Source organism: Callospermophilus lateralis, unplaced genomic scaffold (genome assembly GCF_048772815.1).
Source record: "Callospermophilus lateralis isolate mCalLat2 unplaced genomic scaffold, mCalLat2.hap1 Scaffold_190, whole genome shotgun sequence".
Classification (NCBI taxonomy): Eukaryota; Metazoa; Chordata; class Mammalia; order Rodentia; family Sciuridae; genus Callospermophilus; species Callospermophilus lateralis.
In genome coordinates this window covers 665,535-689,854 of record NW_027512918.1, presented here as the reverse complement: position 1 = coordinate 689,854, position 24,320 = coordinate 665,535, and the positions used below count along the sequence as shown (strand labels likewise).

The 24,320-nt window shown below is 35.4% G+C and overlaps 2 pseudogenes; one reads left to right on the top strand and one right to left on the bottom strand.

The window, feature by feature from the left end:
* The window catches only part of LOC143390013 (F-BAR and double SH3 domains protein 2-like), a 145,718-nt pseudogene that overhangs the window by 19,442 nt on the left and 101,956 nt on the right, over positions 1-24,320 (bottom strand).
* LOC143390027 (transcription initiation factor TFIID subunit 13 pseudogene) lies at positions 18,809-19,189 on the top strand (annotated as a pseudogene).

The window sequence follows — 24,320 nt, the reverse complement described above, 5'->3', positions numbered from 1 at the left end:
TTTGTGCTAAGAGCATAACATCTACTTTTGTTACATTTTTCATAAATAACATACCATAATTAACTATAGCTACTTTGCTGTACAATAGATCTCCTCATTTATTCTTTTCTAACTATGATCATATTTTCTTTAACCATATACCTTCACCCAATCATCCCAATCTCTAGGAACCACCATTCAACTCTACTTCTGAGATAATTTTTTTTAAGATTTCACATATAAGAGAGAATATAAGATATTTATCTTTTTGTGCCTGGATTATTTTACTTGACATAATGTCCTTTAGATTTATCCATGCTGTCATGAATGACAGGACTGCACTGTTTTTATGGCTCAACAACATTCATATATATATATGCCATATTTTAAATTAATTAATTATTTGGTACTGGGGCACTTAACCACTGAACCATATTCCCAGACCTTTTTATTTTTAAATTTACAACAGGATCTTGCTAAGTTACTTAGAGTCTCACTAAGTAGCTGAGGCTGGCTTTGAACTTGTGATCCTTTTGCCTCAGCCTCCCAAGTTGCTGGACAGATATGCACAATTGAGCCCAACTAAATGCCACAATTTAAAACCCAGAAATCTGATGATGGATGTTTAGGTTGATTCCATATCTTAGTCATTGTGAATAGCACTGTGATAAACATGGGAAAGTAGATAACCTCCTTCAACATACTGATTTCATTTCTTTTGAATATGTACCCATTAATGGGATTGCTAGATTGGCACTTGTTATTATGGCTATGCAGAAAGTCAAGGAACATAGTATACATCCCCTCAGAGTGAAATTCTGTACATCTTTTCGCCTACCTTTTGGCCGTAGCTGTCATTAAGTGAGACTGGTTCTCTTGATCTGTGGGCACTAACTTAATAGACATATTCAATTTAGTAATTCTCAGTACCTAGTGAAGGGTCTCATAAGAAGGACTGGCTCAAGGCATACTTACTGAAGTAAGCTGTTCCTACTGAGGATTTGTTAGTTTCACTAAAAGAGTAGGCTCTTTTGAATATGGAGTTTAGTTAAATAAAAACCACGATTGCTCATTTGGAAATACTGTAAATGCAAAAGCAACTGAAGATTTTTGTAGGCACATTCTACAAACTGTTTTCAACAGTTTGCATTTATAAAAATCCGCTGTTTCTTTTCACTGGGATTAGCTTAAACCAAAAACAGATTTTCATATTCAAAAACAAAGACCTCTATACTGCAAGAACTATTAGGCAATACCTGGGCTGATGGAACTAAACTACATCTCAACGGTTAAAAATATTTAATCTACTAATAAATTTGAGAGGTTTTCCATTACAAAAAAAGATTAATTTCCTTGAATTTCAATCATACTATTCAACATGGTCTTCATAATGACTGGAGTCAGAATTTCTGTGTAACTCTCATATTCAATCATCATACTCTTAGACAAAGTTGACTGTTTGCTTTTGTTCAATATTTGGGGGAAGTGGCTAAAGATAGGGAAGACAAGTACATAGTATTAGCTATAATTAGAAAGTTTAAGAAAAAAAATAAACCAATATTAAACAAGGACTGCAAATCTCTGACCAACTAATCCCACTCTGAAAATCTGTACTACAGGAAAAATTCTCAATATGGAAAAATACAGTCACCTGTTGGTATCCAAGGCAGGTTGGCTCCAGGACCTCTCATGGATACCAAAATCTATCAATGTCCAAATCTCTAATATAAAATGGCATAGTATTTGCATATTAAACAACACACATTCTCCCATGTATTTTAAATCATTGCTTACATTGCCTAATACAATGTAAATGCTATGTAAAAAGTTGTTACTGGGGCTGAGGTTATAGCTCAATGGGAGTGCTTGCCCAGCATGTGTGAGGCACTGGGTTCGAGTCTTAAGAACCACATGTAAATAAATGAAATAAAGGTCCAGTGACAACTAAAAAAATATTTTTTAAAAAAGTTGCTATACTATTTTGTCCAGGGAATATTGATAAGAGAAAAAAAGTCTGTATATGTTCACAATTGAAGTGATTTTTCTCCCAATTTTTTTGATCAGTGGTTGGTTGAATCCATGGATGCAGAATCCAGGTATATGGAAAGCCAATTATATGTGTAAAAATTTTTTATATTATTTAAAATAGCAAAAATTTGAGGCAGTCTAAATAATGAGCATATAAGAGAACATTTAAGTGAATTTTATTATGCCTTCCTAATGGAATACTGTACAGGCACTGGAAGAATAATTATGAAGACCATCTAGTGACAAGGCATGTTAGGCTGGAAAAATACAAAATTAATTTAATTATGATAAATATATTTAAAATATATATATCAGTAATGAATATATTTCAAAACATGTTGCATACCATAAATATATATAATTTGTGCTTGCCAATTACATGAAAATGAAGAAAGAAAAGAGGAACGAATTATACCACATTGCTATCTGTAGTGTTATGGAACTTTTGGTCATTTGCCTCCCCATTCTGTTTTCTAATTTTTTTTTGTAATATAGTTATGTAACTTTTCCTATCATAGAGTTAATATAATTTCAAAAGTTAGGTTGTAAATTGGTTGTGGATTTTGAGTAAGGGAAAACAAAGAAAAAAAAGGAGGGATGAATGACATGAAGACAGACTAAGTCACTGGCAGCAATTCAAACACAGGAAGCTCTTCAGTTACCCACCAACTGAACATTTACACCAGCAGACTGTTCTCCTTTTAAACAATGTTGCCATATTCTGAGATTCTTTTTTTTTCTTCCCAGTTTTATATTCTGTACCACGTATGAAGCAGAAGACAAAGAGTCAATGCTCAAGTATAGTTCCTTCCTTATTCTATAAGGTAAATAGACTGTATATTGAAAAAAACATTTATATTTTATAAGGTAATTTTCAGTTATACTGTTAATGTCTACCAGTAGTATCAATCATATTTTCTAGATGACTAATGCTTTTGTTGGCATCTATAATGGAAGAAAATATTTGGTTACTAGAATGTGTGCTTCTGCTTTATATTTGTCAGCCAGCTAGCTGTCAGTGTGAAGAGATACAATCCTCTCTAAGTAATTTTAGAGATGTTATTCAAAAGCAGGTTAAATAAATATTGGGACCTCATTAAATAATTTTGTGACTGAATCTCTCTTTAATTTATATTGTCAGTAGATCTTCTACAAAATATAATCCCTCAATGAGGAGGGAAGACATAGGATTACCAAGACTGACTAGATAGAAGGAAAATGTGGGATGAGATTGCAAAATACTTCCTTTACCAGAGACATGTCTCTAGATGAGCTGATGTCTACATACCACTAGATGCACATTTCCTTCATTCCCCTCCTTTATACCCAGGAGCCCTTCCTCTTTATTTCTTGCTAAAATTCTTCAAGGACTACCTTCAAATGACATTTCCTGCATGAGGCAAACTTCTTCTAACTAGTATTGAGCTTTTCTGGCTGCATGTCACAGAACTATGAGATTTTAGAGCTGGAGATCTTGGAATCAATTAACTTAACATTCTCTCATAAATCCAGAAAAAAGTGACTTTTCCCAAGGTGTGCTGATGATAGAGGTAAGCAATTTCAAGCGGCCACACAGTGGCCCAGTCACACACTGCTACGTATCACTAAGGTCTATGAAAGTCTTGTCTTCTCTCCCAGCTTGTAAGCTCTTTGAGGAGAGAAACAAGTTTTATTTACCTCCAATTTGCCTGGAAGTAAGCACAATGTGAAGTGATACGGACCTTCTCAGGTGGTTTAGTCAGAAGAGGTGCTAGTCCAAGGATAGTAATGGGTTTGATTGGTTGGAAACAGTGCTGCTGCTGTAGAAGCCAAAAGCAAGTTTGTGCCCAGAATTTGCTGACATTATAAACTATACAACAAAGTAACCTAAAGCAGATTGGAATTAACATCTTTTAAAAGATGCAATAGGAAGAAATATTCCATGACATGAAGCAACTCTGTTATAATGAAAACATGGCAAGCTCTTCTAACCCCAAAGTCATTTGGGTGATGTGTGGTTTTTTCCCCTGGACTGAATTACCATTAATAGTGAAATAAAAATAAACCTTCAATAGATCTTGTCTTCTTAAATGTATACCCACACACAATCCTTTTTAAATGTGCAAGTGTATGCCCATTAAAAAAATCAGAATGTTATGTGAAAAAACTGAAAAAACTTCTAAGAATGTTTTAAAACTTTGGCTAATTTCTCTATCAAGGACGCTTTATTTCTGAAGGACACAACATTACAAGTACAGTGGAACTTGGGAGATTTTAGCTTTTAGTTTGCTACTGTTCCACCCACCCACCTATGTATCCATCTTTTTCTCCATTTCTTCCTTCAACAAATATGAAGAACCTATTATGTGCCAGACATTTAGCTGTGCAGAGCAATGAACTAGGCAGATATGGCAATTATATTTCAGAGAGGAAGACGGACAATAAACAAAAGAAAACAAAGAAGAGAAGTACAAACTGTGATAACACCATTAAGGAAATAAACAAGATGAGAGAGAGTAATGGGTAACAAGGTGGCAGTAGGAATTAGGTCTGACTAGAATGCATCACATATCCACCTATGTAGTATCAGGGAAATCAATGAACTTTTCTGATTCTTAGATCTTTAACATGACAAACCAAAGTTGAACTGGATGACATCCAAGTGGAAAGACCTTTGGATGTGAAGTAAGAAAACTTAAGCTTGTGCCCCAGGTTTGACAATCAAGTATGAGAGCCTGTGGGAGCTGGAGTTACCTTTACACTGAGCCTCCACACTGCTGAAAATTTGTTTATTTTAATTTTGAGACAGGTATGGTTATGTTGTGCAGGCAAGGTGCGAACTCCTGGACTTGAGCGATTCTCTTGTCTCAGCCTCCTGTGTCACTGAGACTACAGCTGTGTGCCACCACGCCTCACTCACACTTCTTTAAGATTTTACAACTCTGAATGTTTTTCATTTTCACTAAAGATGACTTCTGAAAACTTCAGAAAGGCTAGGTTAAGTTTTCTATTCTACTACTTCTAGCTAAGAAGTACATTTACTTCATGAATAGAATAAATAATGAGATTGGTAGATAATCATTGATAACCCCATTAATGACAATGTATTCTTTTTCTGCACATTAAAAAAAACATTAACAAACTGCTTTTATCTTCTCTCTTCTTTTTCCTGTACTTCTTTTTCATCCTTTAGTGAAAGCCCATCATATCCAAGAAAAGAAACCATACCGAGTGTAGTGTGCCATTGCTGGTGGCTGCAGGAGTGTGGGCCCATCGCTCATTTTCCAGTTCTTCCATTACTTGGTTCATGGCACTCTTTAGCCATGTGTCCACAGAAACGCCAATCTGCTTTAGCAGGTCTAGCCGGGCTTCAGCTTTCAACTTAATTATCTAAGGAAACCAAGAAAATGATCAGAAATCAAGGCATTTCCCCCCTTTCATTATTAAATTATTTCCCATTTATTTATTTAGGACAATCTTGATATTCACAAGCAATTCTTCTTGGGTATAAAAGGTAATTTATCATTTGCAGAGAGAAGGAGAAAGGAAAAGAACATAAACACAAGAGCAGTCCCCCTAAACATGGCAATAGCATACTTCTTCCTTCTATCTATCTATTGGGGGTGGGGGTATGTGCTGGAGATTGAAACCAAGGTCTTGTGCTAGATAAGCATGTGCTCTACTACTGAGCTACACCTCCAGCCCTTGACTGACTGTATCTTCACAAGAGCATAGTACTGATGACACATCAAATATAACTTATGAGGGGCTGGGGTTGTGGTCAGCTGTAGAGCGCTCACCTAGCACATGCAAGGCCCTGGGTTTGATCCTCAACACCACATAAAAATAAATATAATAAAGGTATAAAAATTTAAAAATACATAACTTATGAATAGGAAAAGGAAGTATGCCATAAAGCCTACTCCCCCCCCCCCCGTTAACAAGGCTACCCCTCAGAACATCCTAAAATCCAGTATTTTCAGCCTTATAATCCAACTCTTGGTCTTTTTCTTTTCCTCTATAATCCATCTTTTACAGGCTGTGCATGGTCTCATCATGTCACTTCCCTGCTAAAATCTTCTACAAAAACTCTGGAGTGCCTACTGAATATAGAATTAACTAAATTTTAACATGGAACAAGCCATCTTTCAAATTCAACTTATTTCCTCCACTACTTTCCACACACCCTGCACTCCCACACTACTATGTGCTGTTCCTCTAATATATCATGTGCTCTCATGCCTCTGTTTATGAGGGTCCCTCTGTGCATAATATCTTTTTATTTCCTTTTGATGTCTGGTGAGTTCCTACCTTTCAAGAGTCAGTTCAAATATTATCCTTTCTCTGAAGATCTTCATGACCACCCCGCCTCCTTACTCCATACCCCTTTCTCTGCTCCCAAGGCAGGTTATACAGACCCACTCAAAATGTGGTAGCATACACATTACTTTATACTCATCTGTGCAACTGCTGACCTTTTAAATATAACTAGGCTCCTTAATGACTGGAGCACTGACATTCGGTGCTATTCTTCTAAGTGTTTGATAATTGTTTTGAATGAGTATCCTATATAAAGTAACTTCTATTTGCTCTTCTAAGAAAAGATTTTACTTTGAAGAGGTATACTACTTCAGTTGATATTAATCTTAAGATGCATTCAGTGCCACTGAGTTAAAAACTACTGTTTCCTTTCAATAACCACTTTTTAATAATAAATGATCTCTTTTTAATAATTCTAATATTTTCAGCACAAGCTTAAATAACTTCTTTTTTTAATATTTATTTTTAATTTTTTGGTGGACACAACATCTTTGTTTTATTTTTATGTGGTGCTGAGGATCGAACCCAGCGTCCCATGCATGCCAGGTGAGAGCGCTACCGCTTGAGCCACATCCCCAGCCCCAATAACTTCCCTTTTGATTTGGCTGCCTTTGGTGATTGTTTGTTGATTAATAGTCTTTTTGCTTTTAAGTTATGATGCAGCTGTCAGAAATAGTGGGGACTGGAAAAAAGTTCCTCTTCTACAAATTCAAGAAAGGGAATGACTGCCTCGTCTTTAGTCCTTATTACAAAAAAACTTACTAAACAAGTGACTATAAAACCAATTTTAAATCTGTCTGAAACAGTGACTGCTCTGCTACAACAGGCATGCCTCTGAGAGTCATCCTCCAGTGACAGCTCCATGCTTGTCTGATTGACAATCATCTCCAGCCTCATCCAGTATTCATGCCTTTACTTCTGCTTTGGGTAGTCTGCCATCTCCAAAAACCATGGCTGGGAGCAGGGGGTGAGGTGTGCAGCTCAGTGTAGAACACTTGCTTATAATCAAGTTCTGGGTTCCATCTCCAGCAGCGAAAATACTGCTCCCTCCAACCCAACCAAATAACTGACCAAACAAACAAACAAACCCCAAACAAAGCCTCCACCCATGCTAGGAGTGAGTCAATCCCTAAAACATTCCCAGTCTGCCAATCCCTAAAATTCATGCTTTCCTAAATCCTACATATCAGCTCTTGCTTTGTTTAGAGAGAATGTTTTGTAAAGATCATTCTGTTCAATAAATGTAATTCATCACACATCAATAGACTTAAAGATAAGAATCATATGATCATCTCAATAGATGCAGAAAAAGCATTCAACAAAATACAGCACCCTTTCATGTTCAACACACTAGAAAAACTAGGTATAACAGGAACATATCTCAACATTCTAAAAGCTATCTATGCTAAGCCCCAGGCCAACATCATTCTAAATGAAGACAAATTGAAAACATTCCCTCTAAAAATAGGAACAAGACAGGGATGCCCTCTTTCACCACTTCTATTTAAAATAGTTCTTGAAACACTGGCTAGAGCAATTAGACAGAAGAAACAAATTAAAGGGATATGGATAGGAAAAGAAGAACTCAAATTAGCACTATTTGCCAACGATATGATGCTATACCGAGAAGACCCAAAAATTTCCACCAGAAAACATCTAGAACTAATGTTTGAATTCAGCAAAGTATGAGAATATAAAATCAACACTCATAAATCAAAGGCATTTCTGTATATCAGTGACAAATCCTCTGAAAGAAAAACTACCCCATTTACAATAGCCTGAAAAAAAAAACCTTGGGAATCAACTAAAGAGGTGAAAGACCTCTATAATGAAAACTACAGAACACTAATGAAAGAAATTAAAGAAGACCTTAGAAGATGGAAAGATCTCCCTTGTTCTTGGATAGGCAGAATTAAAATTGTCAAAATGACCATACTACCAAAAGTACTATACAGATTTAATGCAATTCCAATCAAAATCCCAATGACATTCCTCATAGAAATAGAAAAAGCAGTCATGAAATTCATCTAGAAAAATAAGAGACCCAGAATAGCTAAAGCAATCCTTAGCCAAGAAGAGTGAAGCAGGTGACATCACTATACCAGACTTTAAACTATACTACAGAGCAATAGTAACAAAAACAGTATGATATTGTTACCAAAATAGACTGGTAGATCAATGGTACAGCATAGAGGACACAGAAACTAACCCATATAATTACAGTTATATTAGACAAAGGTGCCAAAAACATATATTGGAGAAAAGATAGCCTCTTTAACAAATGGTGCTGGAAAAACTGGAAATCCAGATGCAACAAAATGAAATTAAATCCCTATCTTTCACCATGCACAAAATTCAACTCAAAGTTGATCAAGGACCAGGAATTAAACCAGAGACCCTGCACCTAAAAGAAGAAAAAGTAGGCCCTAATCTCCATCATGTTGGATTAGGTCCTGTAAGTCTCGATAGTGCAAGAATTAAAAGAATCAACAAATGTTATTGATTCAAACTAAAAATCTTCTTTTCAGCAAAAGAAACATCAGTGAGGGGAATAGAGAGCCTAAAGAATGAGAGCAAATTTTTACCACATGCTCATCAGAGCACTAATCTCTAGGTTATATAAAGAACTCAAAAACCCTGACACCAAAAAAACCAAATAACCCAATCAGTAAATGGGCCAAGGAACTGAACAGATGATATACAATCAATGAACAAATATATGTAAAAATGTTCAACATCTCTAGCAATTAGAGAAATGAAAATCAAAACTAACTCTTAAGATTTTATCTCACTCTAGTCAGAATGGCAGCTATTAAGAATATAAACAGGGCTGGGGATGTGGCTCAAGCGGTAGTGCGCTCGCCTGGCATGCATGCGGCCCGGGTTTGATCCTCAGCACCATAAACAAAGATGTTGTGTCCGCCGAAAACTAAAAAATAAACATTAAAAATCTCTTTCTCTCTCTCTCTTCAATAAGTGTTGGAGAGGATGTGGGGAAAAAGGCACACCCATACATTGCTGGTGGGACTGCAAATTGGTGCAGCCATCTGGAAAGCAGTATGGAGATTCCTTAGAAAACTGAGAATGGAATCACCATTTGACCCAGCTATCCTACTCCTCAGTCTATACCCAAAGGACTTACAAACAGCATACTACAGGAACACAGCCACATCAATGTTTATAGCAGCACAATTCACAATACCTAACTGTGGAACCAACCTAGATGTCCTTTAGTAGATGATTGGATATTTAAACTGTATATGTGTGTGTGTGTGTGTGTGTGTGTGTGTGTGTGTGTGTGTGTGTGTATACATACATACATATACATACACACACCACACATACACACACAATGGAATATTACTCAGCATTAAAAGAGAATAAAATCATGGTATTTGCAGGTAAATGGATGGAGTTGGAAAATATAATGCTAAGTAAAGTAAGCCAATCCCAAAAAACCAAATGCCAAATGTTTTCTCATATAAGAATGCTGATTCATAATGGGGATGAGGACGGGAACATGGGAGGAATAGACAAACTCTAGATAAGGCAAAGGGAAGGTATGGGAAGGGAGGGGGCATGGGGATAAGAAAGGAAATGGAATGAAATGGACATCATTACTCTAACTACATATATGAAGACATGAATGGCATGACTCTACATTGTGTACAACCAGAGATATGAAAAATTGTGCTATATATATGTAATATGAATTGAAATGCATTCTGCTGTCATATATAACAAATTAGAATAAATTAAAAAACAAAAAAGATCATTCTGTTATTTAGCAAGTAATAAATTCAGCTTAATTGTTTCACATATTAGAATGGTGGTCTCTTTCTTTTAACTTTGAAATTTCCAATGAGAGAATTCTTTTTTTTTAAATTTTATGTATGTATGTATGTATGTATATATGTATGTGGTAGTGAGGAACAAACCCAGTAACTCATACATGCTAAGCAAGTGCTCTACCACTGAGCCACAATCCCAGCACCCCCAATGAGAGAATTCTGATGACCCTCTCTTGGTGGCTTTCTGTTCGACTCTCACAGATTCCACTCATAATACAATTTTAGTCGACCTCTTCTTGGGAAGTTGGTGTCAAAAACAACCTGATCTCTGATTTGTTCAAGTGGGGTTTTATGGCTGAATTAATGTTGTTATCTTAAGAGATTTTAAAGCATATAATTTTTTTTAAATGGAGGCAAAATTCACCATCCTAACCATTTTAAAGTTCAAAATTGAATGGTTTGGGGTATCATATAGATTGTTATGTAAAGTAATTAGAGTTTTGGCTTAAAGGGACATCATTTGGTAAATATTCTTGAAAAATTAGCTTTTTTGATCTCTCATGAAAAAATAAATTTAATATGTAATTAAAAGACAGAAAAAAAAGAATCTTTATCTTTCTTTTGTCTTCCCTCCCTCCCTTTTTTGGTAATAGTTTTATGGACATATAATTCATATACCATAAATTCACTCATTTAAAGACTACAATTCAATGGTTTATAGTACATTCACAGTGCACGCAATCATTTCTGTCAATTTTAGAACATTTAATCATCCCTGAAACAGCTCAGTATGATTGAGCTATTGCTCATTCCCTGCTGCCCTGAGCAGCCACTAGTCTGCTTTCTGTCTGTAGATTTGCCTCTTCTGGATATTTAATATAAATTAAATCATAAAATATGTGGATTTTTTGTGATTAGCTTCTTTCACTTAGCATGTTTTTAAAAAAATTTTTTTTTTAGTTATACATGGACACAGTATCTTTATTTTGTTTATTTTTATGTGGTGCTGAGGATCAAACCCAGGGTCTCACATGTGTGAGGCGAGTGCTCTACCGCTGAGCCACAACCCAGCCCCTCACTTAGCATGTTTTTAAGATTAATCTCTGTTGTAACATGTATCAGTACTTCCATCTTTTTAATGGCCAAATAATATTCTGTATTTGTCAACTAATGGACACTTGGGTTGTTTCTATTTTTTGACTATTATAATGTAGTTATAACATTCATATACAACTTTTTCTGTGTGCATGTTTTCATTTCTCTAGGGTGTATAGATAGGAGTACATTGTTGGGTTATAAAGCAACAACTCACTTGCAGAATCACTGTTGATCCCACCAGCAGCATATGGTTTCTCCATATCATGGCAAACAACTATTAAAGTCTGCCTTTTTGATTCCAGTCATTCTAGTAGGTGTGAAACTCATGGCTTTGTTTGCATTTCCTTGATGACTAATGGTGTTAAGCATCTTTTCAAGTGCTTATTAGCCATCTGTACATCATTGGAGAATTATCTATTCAGAGTCTTTGCCCATTTTAAAATTGGGCTGATTGTCTTGTTATTTTTGTCTTTTTAAGATGAGTTTTCATGTATTCTCGAAACAAGTCCCTTATCAAGTACATGATTTGCAACATTTTTTCCCATTCTGAGATGTTGTTCACCTTTTTGACTGCATCCTTTATTTTTATTTTTTCTGGATTGAACCCAGGAGTACTTAACCACTGAGCCACATCCATAGCTCTCTGTTTTTTTTTAGACAGGGTCTCACTAAGTTGCTGAGGGTCTCCATGAGATGCTGGGATTACAGGCGTGTTGCTACTACACTTGGCTTGATCGCATCCTTTAAAGTATGAAAGTTTTTAATTCTGATGAAGTTCAATTTATGTAGTTTTCCCCCCACATTTTTTGCTTGGGCTTTTGGTGTCAAATATAAGAAACTAATCCAAGGTCATAAAGACTTACTTCATGGTTTCTTTTCAGAGTTTCATAATTTTACCTGTTACATTTAGATTACTTTGGAATTAATTTTTGATCTGATGTTAATTTTTAAAATAATTAATTGGTAGGCCATGAGACTAAGGTGGCTCCAGTATCCTGGATTCCTATGTAAATAAATAGGAACCCAACTCAGTGTAAAGGGTAAAATGAAAAAAGCTTCATCAGTCAAAAACTGCCAACTACCTTCTAACAGGAAAGGATCTAAATAAGGCTACTGCTCCACATTAACCAATCAAATATTTTCTTTTTTTGCTTTCTGGTTCATCCTACAAATCCTCCAAGCACATGCTTAAACCCAGTGGCTCGGGAGGCAAGACAGGAGGATCACTGTTCAAAGCTAACCTCAACATCGAGGCTCTAAGTAACTCAGTGAGACCCTTTCTCTAAATAAAAATACAAAAAAGGGCTAGGGATATGGCTCAGTGGTTGAGTGTCCCTGAGTTAAACCCTCAGTATCCCATCCCCCAAATCATCAGTGTACCTATATGAGAGAAGATCATAAGACATCATTTCAGGAGGGGTCCTATCACATGCCAGTAAGAATGAATGATGCATAGAGAGGCCAAGAAGAATCTGGACAGGCCTTGCTTGGTTTCCCCACTCAGTCTATTAGCACTAGAACATACTCCTTTGTCCAATAAATTTCTACGTGGTTGTCCATACTTCAATCATGTCTATGCAATGAAGTCTCCATAAAATGAGAAGGTTTGGAGAGCTTATGGACAGTTGCATGCATGGAGGCTTGCAGGAAGGTGAACAAAAGCTCATTTTCATGTTAGGATGGTGGTATACAACTCCATGGGAATGGAAGTTTCTGGACTCAGGATTCTTCTAGATCTTGCCCTATATATGTCTTCATCTAGCTGTTTATTCATATCCTTTAAAATACCCATTATAATTGGTAAATGTGTTTCTCTGAGTTCTGTGAATGGCTCTAGCCAGTTAATTTGGCCTAAAAGCAAGGGGATTGTGGGAATCCCAATTTTTAGGCAGTTGGCAGAAGTTCTGGAAACCTGGGCTTGTGACTTGTATCTAAAGTGGGGGCAATCTGGGGCCAATCTGTGGGATCTGATGCCATTTCCAGGTTGATAATGTCAGAGCCGAACTAAATCACTGCCAGGTGTCTATTGAAGAACTGAATGCTTGCTGGCTGGTGGGAAAAAAAAATTCTTGTTTATTTTGGGATCATGAAAGTGATCTGTGTTGTGAGCATAGAGCAGGGGGAATTAGTTTGGTTTGTTTCCTCAAAATCCTCAAGAGATTCCAATTGTTTATTTATTTATATATTTGATACCAGGGATTGAGAGTAGGGGCACTCAACCACTGAGCCACATCCCTAGTCCTATTTTGCATTTTATTTAAAGACAGGGTCTCACTGAGTTGATTAGCACCTTGCTTTTGCTCAGTCTCCCCAGCCATTGGGATAACAGGCGTGTGCCACCACACCCAGCTCCAATTGCTTATATTTTAACAATTGCTTATAAACAGAATTTTCCAGTGTTTTCAAATCAATTTTGATGATATGCAAACTGATTAAAAGCTTTGGAATATACCTTTCTGTAAATTTCATAAAAATTTACTTAACCAAAAATTCTGAGGTGGGTACATTAAACTCCATTTAACAGATGAGAAAAATGATTTAACTGCGATCATACTGATTTTGGTAAATTTTTTTACCAATGGTTCCTAATGAATCATGCCTTCTTGTCCAAGTTGTCCCCTCCCATACTGATTCTGGGCTTGTCCTTGTGATTTGGTTTGGCCAAATCCATTTGCTAGAAGCCGAAGCTCACTGATAAGGGCCATTCAACTTTGTTAGGGAGGCCAATTTTACCTATGTGAGGATGAAAGAAGACACAGGAAAGACCCAGCCCTCCAGGCAACTCTATGGCTGAATGTAGTGCTTAAGTAATATCAGGAAAAACCAGTAAAAGAAATGCAGTTAACATCCAGCATAGTAAAAATCAATAAAACACTGCTGCGTTTGCTATAAAGTTAGGGATAGTTTTTAAAGGCAACAACAAATTATTGTTTGAATAATTTAATTTTGGTATGTTTGGACATTTTCCAGGTATCATTCTGTTACTGATTTTTAATTTAGTTCTGATGGGTCACAGAACTTACTTTGAATCTTTTTTTTTTTTCTAGTTGTAGAAGGACAGAATGCCCAGAGTCAGTGTGGGAGGGGACTGCTTAGATAAGGCAACATGTTTTATTAGGAACCATTGGTAAAACAATTTACCAAAATCATACCAAAATCATACCAAAATCAGTATGATCTCAGTTAAATCATATTTCTCATCTGTGAGATGGAGTTAAATGTGTCCACCCCCAGAATTGTTCTATGAATTAAATAAAAAATATTTATGGTTATTTTTATGTGGTGCTAAGGATTGAACCCAGTGCCTCACACACAGCCCTGTATGTGAATCTTTATAAATTTAGTGAGACTGATTAACAATCCAGTATATAATGCAGCTGAATGGTACATGTGTATTTTAAAAGACATACATTCTACTCTTGTGCAGCAGAATAGTCTGTGAATGCCAATTAGGTAAAGTCGTATAGTAGCATATAGGATGAAGTCTTTCCATAGTCTTACTGATTTTCCATCTCCTTGTTCTATTATTTGCTGAAAAGTGGTTATTAACTTTCCTAACTACAATTGTAGATTTGTCTTTTTCTTCTTTTAGTTCTGTCAGGGTGTGATTCATGCATTTTGTAGCTGTATTGTTAGTTACACAAATATCCAAGATTATTGTATCTTGATGAACTGACCCTTTCATCATTATGAATCATCTTTTTCTTGGCCTGAAATCCATTTTGTCTGACATTAATATACTCATTACTGGTTTCTAATGATCAGTGTTTGTTTGCCTGCAGTAAGCAATAGCTAAAATTTCTGCTTAGTTTTTTTCTTTCTTTCCTTTTTTTTTTTTTTTTTGCCTTTCAGCCAGTTATTTCCTGGCAAGCTTCTTAGAGTATGTTTCACATAAGGACTCAGGTTTTGGCCAAGGATTGGATGGTAATTTACATGCAAATTTTTGGGCTGCCTGATGTCCATCCTCAAGTCATTAAGAACAAGGATCTCTGCTTGTGCTCTAGTGTGCTGCCCTTCACAGTTTAAGAGCTGCTTAATGCAAATGTCACCAGTACAGGCCCATTCTTTGAAATGGCGATTCCTCTTTGGTTTTAACATGCTTTGGGTCATTTTCCATCTCTGTCAAATGATTTTTGTTTTAATGTTTTTATTCCAGATTAATAACTGTTATACAAAACAGTGAGCCTTTTATAAGCTAATCCCTCTACTATAGTTTAAATCTAAAATGCTCCCTAAAGGCCCATGTGTTATAGGTTTAGTTCCCAGCCTGGTATGATTGGGAGGTGGTGGAAACTTGTAGGACCCAGTGGGAGGTCTTCCAGTCACAGGAGGTATGACTTTGAAGGGGATAATGGGACCCTACCCCTTTTTCTTGCTGTCTTGTTTGTGGCTTGGTTATGAGGTAAGCAGCTTTGCTCCATAATGTGTTCCCCATCATGAAGTGTTTCCTCACCACAGGCCCAAAGGCAGTGGGATGGGACAAATGAACTTAAACCTCAAAACTAGGAGCAGAAATAAAGCTTTTCTCTTTAACTTTATCTGGGCCCCCACCCCACCCCACCAGTGCTGGGAATCAAACCCTGGGCCTCAAAAATGCTAAGTGAGTGATCTGTCATTGAATTACAATGCCAGCCCCCAACCTTTTCTCTTTATAAGGAGATTATCTCTGGTATTTGTTACAGTAACAGAAAACTGTCTAATATACTCCCATTACAAAAAGCAAAAACTGGGGGCTGTGGCTGTGGCTTAATGGTAGAGCACTCACCTAGCATGGGGGTGAGGGACTGGGTTAGATCCTCAGCACCACATATAAATAAGTAAAGCAAAGGTATTGTGTCCAACTACAACTAAAAAATAAATATTAAAAGATAAATAAATAAAGGTATTGTGTCCATTTACAACTAAAAAATACTTTTAAAAAGGCAGGAACTGCTATTGAGATATATTCTACATTCAAAAAGAGTTGCAAAGAAATCTAAAAATTTTGTAGTTCTGATACTGCTTAATATGTATAAAAGGATAAAGAAGTTCCATAAAAAGAAAGAAAGGGGCTGGGGCTGTAGCTCAGTGGAAGACACCTGCTTCACATGTGTGAAGCACCACACAAAAATAAATAAAGATATTTTTTAAAAAGGAGAGGAAAAAAGTACTGAGATTTTCAATGTAAAAGTGGGAAAAAATCAAAGAAATTTAATAAAATCCCTCTAACTTTAAATTTAATTGGATATACCAAAATTAACTCATGATCATAAAACAATAATAAATGCATAGCACTAAATCTAAGAAAGAGGGGCTGGGATTGTGGCTCAGCGGTAGAGCGCTTGCTTAGCATGGGCAGGACCCGGGTTCAATCCTCAGCACCACATAAAAATAAAGACATTGTGTTGTGTACATCTACATCTAAAAAATAAATATTAAAAAAAATAAATCTAAGAAAGAATAAAAAATAAATGACACTCACAGTAATAAGCCCAGACCTTCATAGCTCAGACATTAGTGCCTAAATTTCATTCTCTATTAAAAGAAATCTGAGGGCTGGGATTATGGCTTAATAGTGGAGTGCTTGCCTAGCACATTCGAGGTGCTGGGTTTGATCCTCAGCACCACACAGAAATGAATGAATGAGATGGAGGTGTTGTGTCCAATAACAACTAAAGAAAAGAAAATGAAAAATAAAAGAAAGAAAGAAAGAAAGAAAGGAAACAAACAAACAAACAAATAAATAAATCTGATCTCCTTGGAGCTAATTCTAAGTCTGGGCAGGGAAAATATAAGGTGAGCCTATGAAAGCTTGTTGTGCTTAAAAGAAAGTATTCAAACTATTGGGGGTAACATCAAAGGGATACAGAAGACACTCTGAATGGACTCCAACTTTAGATAATATGGGGCCAAATTTAGATAATATGGGATTTAGAAAATGACAACTGAATTAATCTAACAAAAAATGAACAAAAATTCATAAGCTGAAAATACATAGGGTAAGACTCCTCAATATTATTGAGGGGTCAATTTTCATCAAATTGATTTATACATTCAGTATAATTCCAATCAAAATCCCAGCCATCTTTTTTTTTTTTTTTTTTTTTTTTTTTTTGTAGAAACTGATAAGCTGATGAAAATGAGAATAGTCCAAACAATTTGAGGACTTACAGTAACTGATCCCAGGACTTATTATTCTAAAGTCATTAAGACTGGACACTGGCATAAGGATAGACATATAGATCAATGGAACTGAACACAATCAAAGGAAGATTCACACATACATAGTCAGTTGTATTCAGTAGAGTTGCAAAGGTAATGAGGAAAACTGCTGGGAAAACTGCATCTCTATGTTGAAAAGAAAAACCATGACTGTTAACTCAAACTGGACCTCAACAACTGAAATAATTCTTAGGATCATAGCCCAAACAGAACACTAAAATTACAACACTTTTTAGAAAACATAAGAGAATATATCACAACTTTAGTGTGGGCCAAAAATGTCTTAAGATTTAACCATAAGATAATATTGATAAATCAGATCTCACCAAAATTAAAAATTTACAATATAGAAAATGAAAAGCAAGCCAAAATCTGACGAAAACATTCACAATACATATATTTGAAAAATGATTAATACATAGAATTAAGACTGACCCAAATTTTAAAAATGGGTAAAATACTAAAAAGGATATATGTTTGGCCAAAAAATTATAAGACTCAGCATTTTAGCAATCAAATGCAAATCAGAACCACAATGAAATATATCGTATATCCACTCAAATGGCCAAATATATAAAAACCAATGATACTAAATGCTGGTGAAGGAACTGGAACTCCCATATCCTTTTTTTTTAACATTTATTCATTTATTTTTTAGGTGTAGATGGATGGACACAACACAATGCCTTTATTTTTATGTGGTGCTGAGGACTGAACCCAGGTCCCGCCCATGCTAGGCGAGCGCTCTACCTCTGAGCTACAATCCCAGCCCCTGGAACTCCCATATCTTGGGAGTATAATATGGTACAGTCACTTTGGAATACACGTTGGCAGTTTCTTATAAACACACATTTACAATATGATTTAGCAATTCCACTTTTAGAGAAATCAAAACATGTCCAATCTTGTATATTACTTGTATATTCTTATAAATAAAGAGTAAAAATCTGGAAATAACCCAAATATATATGAACAGGTAAATGGGTAAGCAAATATATGTATCGAAAGGGAGAGACTGGATACAAGAGTACATACTCTCTTTCATTTAAAGAAAATACAGAATAAGTAAAGTTAATCCATAAGATAGAAAACACTTCCGTTGTTACCTGGTCACAAGAGAACTTTCTGAGATGACAGAAATATTTTATATTTTGATTGTGGTGGTGATTTAGGCTATATATTTGTCAAAGTTCATTGAATTATACATTTAATATGGTTATATTTTACTGTATATATAGTATATTTTGATAAAGTTGATTTTAAAAAACCTATCAGGTCAGAACAATACTCAAGATAGAAAATACCTATTCACCCCACCAGAAATAATGAATACTTCGACAAACACAATGGGGTAAAAAAGAACCTTTACAGGAGAAAGACCCAGTAGCACTACCTTAATTAAGTGACCACTCATGGTGGCAGATGAGGAAGAAGACCCGACCTTTGAGGAGGAAAATGAAGAAATTGGAGGAGGTGCAGAAGGTGGACAGGGTAAAAGAAAGAGACTTTTTTCTAAAGAATTACGATGTATGATGTATGGGTTTGGGGATGACCAGAATCCTTACACTGAGTCAGTGGATATTCTTGAAGATCTTGTCATTGAGTTCATCACTGAAATGACTCACAAGGCAATGTCAATTGGAAGACAAGGTTGAGTACAAGTTGAAGATATGGTCTTCTTGATTCGAAAGGACCCAAGGAAGTTTGCTAGGGTTAAAGACTTGCTTACCATGAATGAAGAATTGAAACGAGCTAGAAAAGCATTTGATGAAGCAAACTACGGATATGGATAATTTTTGTACTTCATGAAATTTCATTATATTCTGTGGAAATCATATATAATAATTGTGTATTTTGTTCAGTAATGTCCTAATATCTAGGCATGTAAATGAAAGATGGAGAAACAAAGTTTTCAGCCTTTATTTTCATGTCTTTGATTTTAGAGTGGTCCTTGAGCCTTTAATTACCTGCCTTTACATGACTATACTTGAATTACTTACTGAGTTTAATGACTACACGTAAGTTAAAGTACCTTACAAATTATGCAGTTCCTTCTGACTTTTGACTATCTAAAGGATGAAGTAGTATTTATGTGTTAGGTATATTTGTGCCATTATAAGCTATACTATAGCTGTTTAATATGTGAAATCTAAGTGTCATTTTGACTATGACAGCTGAGACATATGCCTTACATATTCTGAAGTTTTTAGACAACAGTGGTCTGAGATGTTATTAAACATAGTGAACTGGTTTTCTTTTAAGGAGATGATATTTGAAACTACAAGTTTTTGTAAGAATGTTTATGTGTTTTAAATGATAATTTGTTTTAATATTTTCTAAAGAGTGATTTTTTAATTTTTATTTTTTTAGAAACTTAAAAGTTTCATGTTGATGCTTCTATGTTGAAAGACTTTTTTGATTTAAAACCTTTTGGACCTAGGTTACTTTTTAAGTTTTAGAACTCATTTTCCCAATCATCTACTTTCAGGAGCAGGAATGGCAATATTTAATGAGCTAATGGTAGGATAAGCATTTGGGGTAGTGTTTTTTTAACATATTTGTAAGTACTTGTGGAAATGTGTAGTTGACTAAAACTGTAACTACAAAAACCACTTTTGTAGTTCACAGTATACAGGTTTTGTGTGAATTTAGCTTACTGCATTAAATTATTGCCCTTAGCTTAAAAAAATGACCACTCATATCATTAACTGCAGACAACTTTATTCTATATGATTCCTGATGTTATGGAAAACATGGCATCACCACTGAAGCATTCCAGCCTAAAATCTAACCTGCCTCTAACTAGGCTGGTAGACCTAACTTGCACCTTATAGAACAGAAATAATGTGTCAGTCTAATAAACGTATAAAGCCAATATTGCAAAACATAATATAGATGTTAAATATAGATGTCAGTAAGTCCATGTTTATTCTTCTCTTTTCTGTATGCTTGAAAATTTTTGCAACAAATAATTTAAAAAATGATTAGTTGCCTGGTGTGGTGGCACACGCCTATAATTATCCCCAGCATCTTGGGAGGCTGATCTCTAAATAAAATACAAAATAGGGCTGGGGATGTGGCCTATTTTAGTAGGTATTAGTAGTCGAATGCCCCGAGTTCAATTCCCCATACCAAAAAAAAAAAAAAAAGTGATTAGTCAAGAGGTCTGCTAACATTAAGAGTACAGTAAAACTGCACAATAACAGGCTCTAACATAATGTAAGTTTGGACACAATATGATTGAAAATTGTTTTTATAGTAGGTTCAAACTTGTCATTTCATTATCCTTGTAATAATGAGGCCTTACCTTTTTACATAACTGGATTTTTTTTTTATAACATTACAACAAGGGTCTTAATTATTTTTGAGTCACTGAGGGACAAGAGTAGCACAGTAATTTTAAATTACTCATGTATGATAGCACTTTATGAGGTGACAATTTAAGATAAAACAGGGCTCGGCATAGTGACACACACCTGTAATCCCAGCAACCCAGGAGACTGAGGGAAGAGGATTGTGAGTTTGAGGCCAATTTCAGCAACTTAGCAAGACCCTATCTCAACATAAATATAAAAAGGCTGGGAGCATGGCTCAGTGGTAGTGTACCCCTGGGTTCAATCACTCTACCCCTAGTACCAGTTGTGGGGGAAACTTGTATCTATAAAAGTGTGCTTATATAAAGAATAATTTGATATTTTTCTTTTGTTAATTCACTGATACTATATAACGGAACTCTGGATTTTTTTGTTTGTTTGTTTTTGGTACTGGGGATTGAACTCAAAGGCACTTAACCATTGAGCCACATCCCCAGCCCTATTTTGTATTTTTATCTAGAGACAGGATCTCACTGAGTTGCTTAGTGCCTAGCTTTTGCTGAGGTTGGCTTTGAACTCATGATCCTCCTGCCTTCATGTCCAAAGTTGTTGGGATTACAGGTGTGCATCACTGTGCCTGGTTGGACTTTGGTTTTCAAATACACATTTAATTTAGATCATAGAATCTAGTGAACATCTTGGACAAAGGATAATGTAGTCTATAGTTCCTCTTACAGATCTTACACCAAAGGAGGTTACTAAAAATGTCCTATATTTGATTTCTCACATTATTTTTTCCTTATTGTGTTAATCATTTCATTGTTCAAAAAAACAGAACTCGACCAACCCAGAAAAAAGGTATAATGTAAACTAAAAAACATTCTGAAACAACATAAGTCATGAACAGACTAGACTACTACTTAAAACTTTTGACTTCTTTACAAGCTACTTTAAAGAACACACACACACCTTTTTTAAAAATATTTTTTTTAGTTGCAGATGGACACAATACCTTTATTTTTATTTAAATTTATCCATCTATCTATTTATTTCTTCTTTATTTTTTAAAATATTTTTAGTTGTAGATGGACAGAATAGCTTTATTTATTTATTTGTGTGGTGGTGAGAATCAAACCCAGTGCCTCACATGTGCTAGGGAAGTGCTCTACCATTGAGCCACAACCCCAGCCCTCATCTTCTTTTTATTTATTTATTTATTTTTTGTGGGGGTACTAGGGATTGAACTCAGGAGCACTCAACCACTGAGCCACATCCCCAGTCCTATTTTGTATTTTATTTAGACACAGGGTCTCACTAAGTTTCTTAGCGCCTCACCATTGCTGAGGTTGGCTTTGAACTCGCGATCCTCCGTCTCAGCCTCCTGAGTGGCTGGGATTACAGGTATGTGCCACTGCGCCTGGCTCACCTTCTTTTTTATTGTAGTAAAGTGTATGTAACATAAATTTTCCATGCTAACTAACCATTTGAAGTGTATTGTTCAGTGGCATTAAGTACATTCATACTGATGTGCAGCCATTACCACTATCTTCCATCTCTCTTTCATTTTGCAAAACGGAAACCCTATACATTAAACAATAATTTTTCGGGAGTCTGAGGTAGGAGGACTGTGAGTTCAAAGCCAGCCTCAGCAACATAGAGAGGCCCTAAAGCAACTCAGTAAGATGCTGTCTCTAATATATATATATATATATATATATATATATATATATATATATATATATATATATATATATATATATAATGAGAGCTGGGGATATGGCTCAGTGGCTGAGCACTCCTGGGTTCAATCCCCAGTACTAAAACAAAAAACAACAATTTGCCATTCTCCCTCTCCCAGCCCTTGGTAACCTCCATTCTACTTTTTGTCTATGAATCTGATTACTTTAGGTGCCTCATCCAGGTGAAATCACACAGTATTTGTCTTTCTGCAACCCTGATCTCTTCTGGTTCTTATTTGCATGGAATATCTTCTTCCACCCATTTATTTCAATCTGTCTGTGTCTTTGGATCTAAAGTTGAGTCTCCTATAGAAAGCAAATTTCTGCCAATTTCTAAGTTTTGACTGGACAATTTAATACATTTACAATTAAAGTAATTACTGATAAGGAAGGACTTCTGTCTTCCTGTTTGTTTTATATATGCTTTATAGCTTTTTAGTCCCTACTTCCTCCTGTATTATTGTATTTTGTGTTTAGTTGATTTTTCAGTGTCATGTTTTAGTTCCCTTCTCATTTCTTTTTGTATATTGTATAGCCATTTTCATTGTAGTAACATGGGAATTACATTTAACATCATTATGTTGTAACACTCTAAGCTATTACTTTTTAAATAGTTATGTAAAAAATAACATAAATGATGAATGTGTGTGTATTTGACAAAAGGCATTTCAAAAAATTTGAATTCCTAAATACCATACTAAGAACATTATTATTAGCTGGGCATAGTGGTGCATGCCTATAATACCAGTGGCTTGGGAGGCCGAGGCGGGAAGATCAAAGCAAGTTTAAGGTCAGACTCACCAACTCAGTGAGGCCCTAACCATCTGTTTCAAAATAAAAAATTAAAAAGGGCTGGGGATGTGGCTTAGTGGTTAAGTGCCACTAGGTTCAATCTCTGGTATCAAAAAATAAAAATAAAATTTAAAAAATTAACATTTCATTTAAACAGTTGTCTTATTTCAAATTCCTGAATTAGAGGCTGAAGACATGATATAGCTCCTACAAATACTCCTGAGACAATCCAAAGATCATGACAGTAAAACAAGAGTTTGTCCATCACTATTGGTATTATTTTTTGTTGTTGTTGTATCTGGGACTGAACCCAGAGAACTTAACTGAGTCACATCCTAAGCCCTTTTTATTTTATTTTTTTTTTAATTTTGAGACAGGGTTTCGCTAAGTTGCTTAGGACTTCACTAAGTTGCTGAGGCTGGCTTTGAACTTGTGATCCTCTTGCTTCAGCTTCCTGAGTCACTGGGATTACTGGTGTGTGCCACCATGCCCAGTGAGTATAGTATTTTCATCTGTATCTGGAACATAGCTGATGCAGTGGTTGAATTAATCAGTTAGTAAATCTGCCCCAAATTAACCAGACAAGAATTAAAGATCTCTAGTCTTTGGAAAAGCATTTTTTATATTTTGAATTTCTTCTAGTTGGAAGATTCTTTAATCTATTACAAAAGACCACAAATGACTTTTATTCTAATTAGCAACACTGAATGGAGACATAATATAGGAAAGACTGGATAAAGCAGATTCTTAATAAGGCTCTTGTTAGCAGGAATTAAAAACCAAACTTGAAAGCTATAATGCAATTTTAACCACCTTTCTCTCTCTTGTAACAGGTATTTATAATTAGGTAAAAAGCTATTGAGTAACTATGCAATTCAGAAAAACCAATGCAAAAGATATACAGGCAGAGAAAAGAAAAAGGGTATGTACAAAACAATTAATGTCAATCTCTCTTGTTTTCTAGTCTATCAAAAAATTTCATTATGATAATCTTGTAAGCACTGCCCAAATACACATGCCCTCCTATTTGCCAGTTAATTTTAGCTGGGAATTTTTTAAAAATTCTCTAATATGAGGAA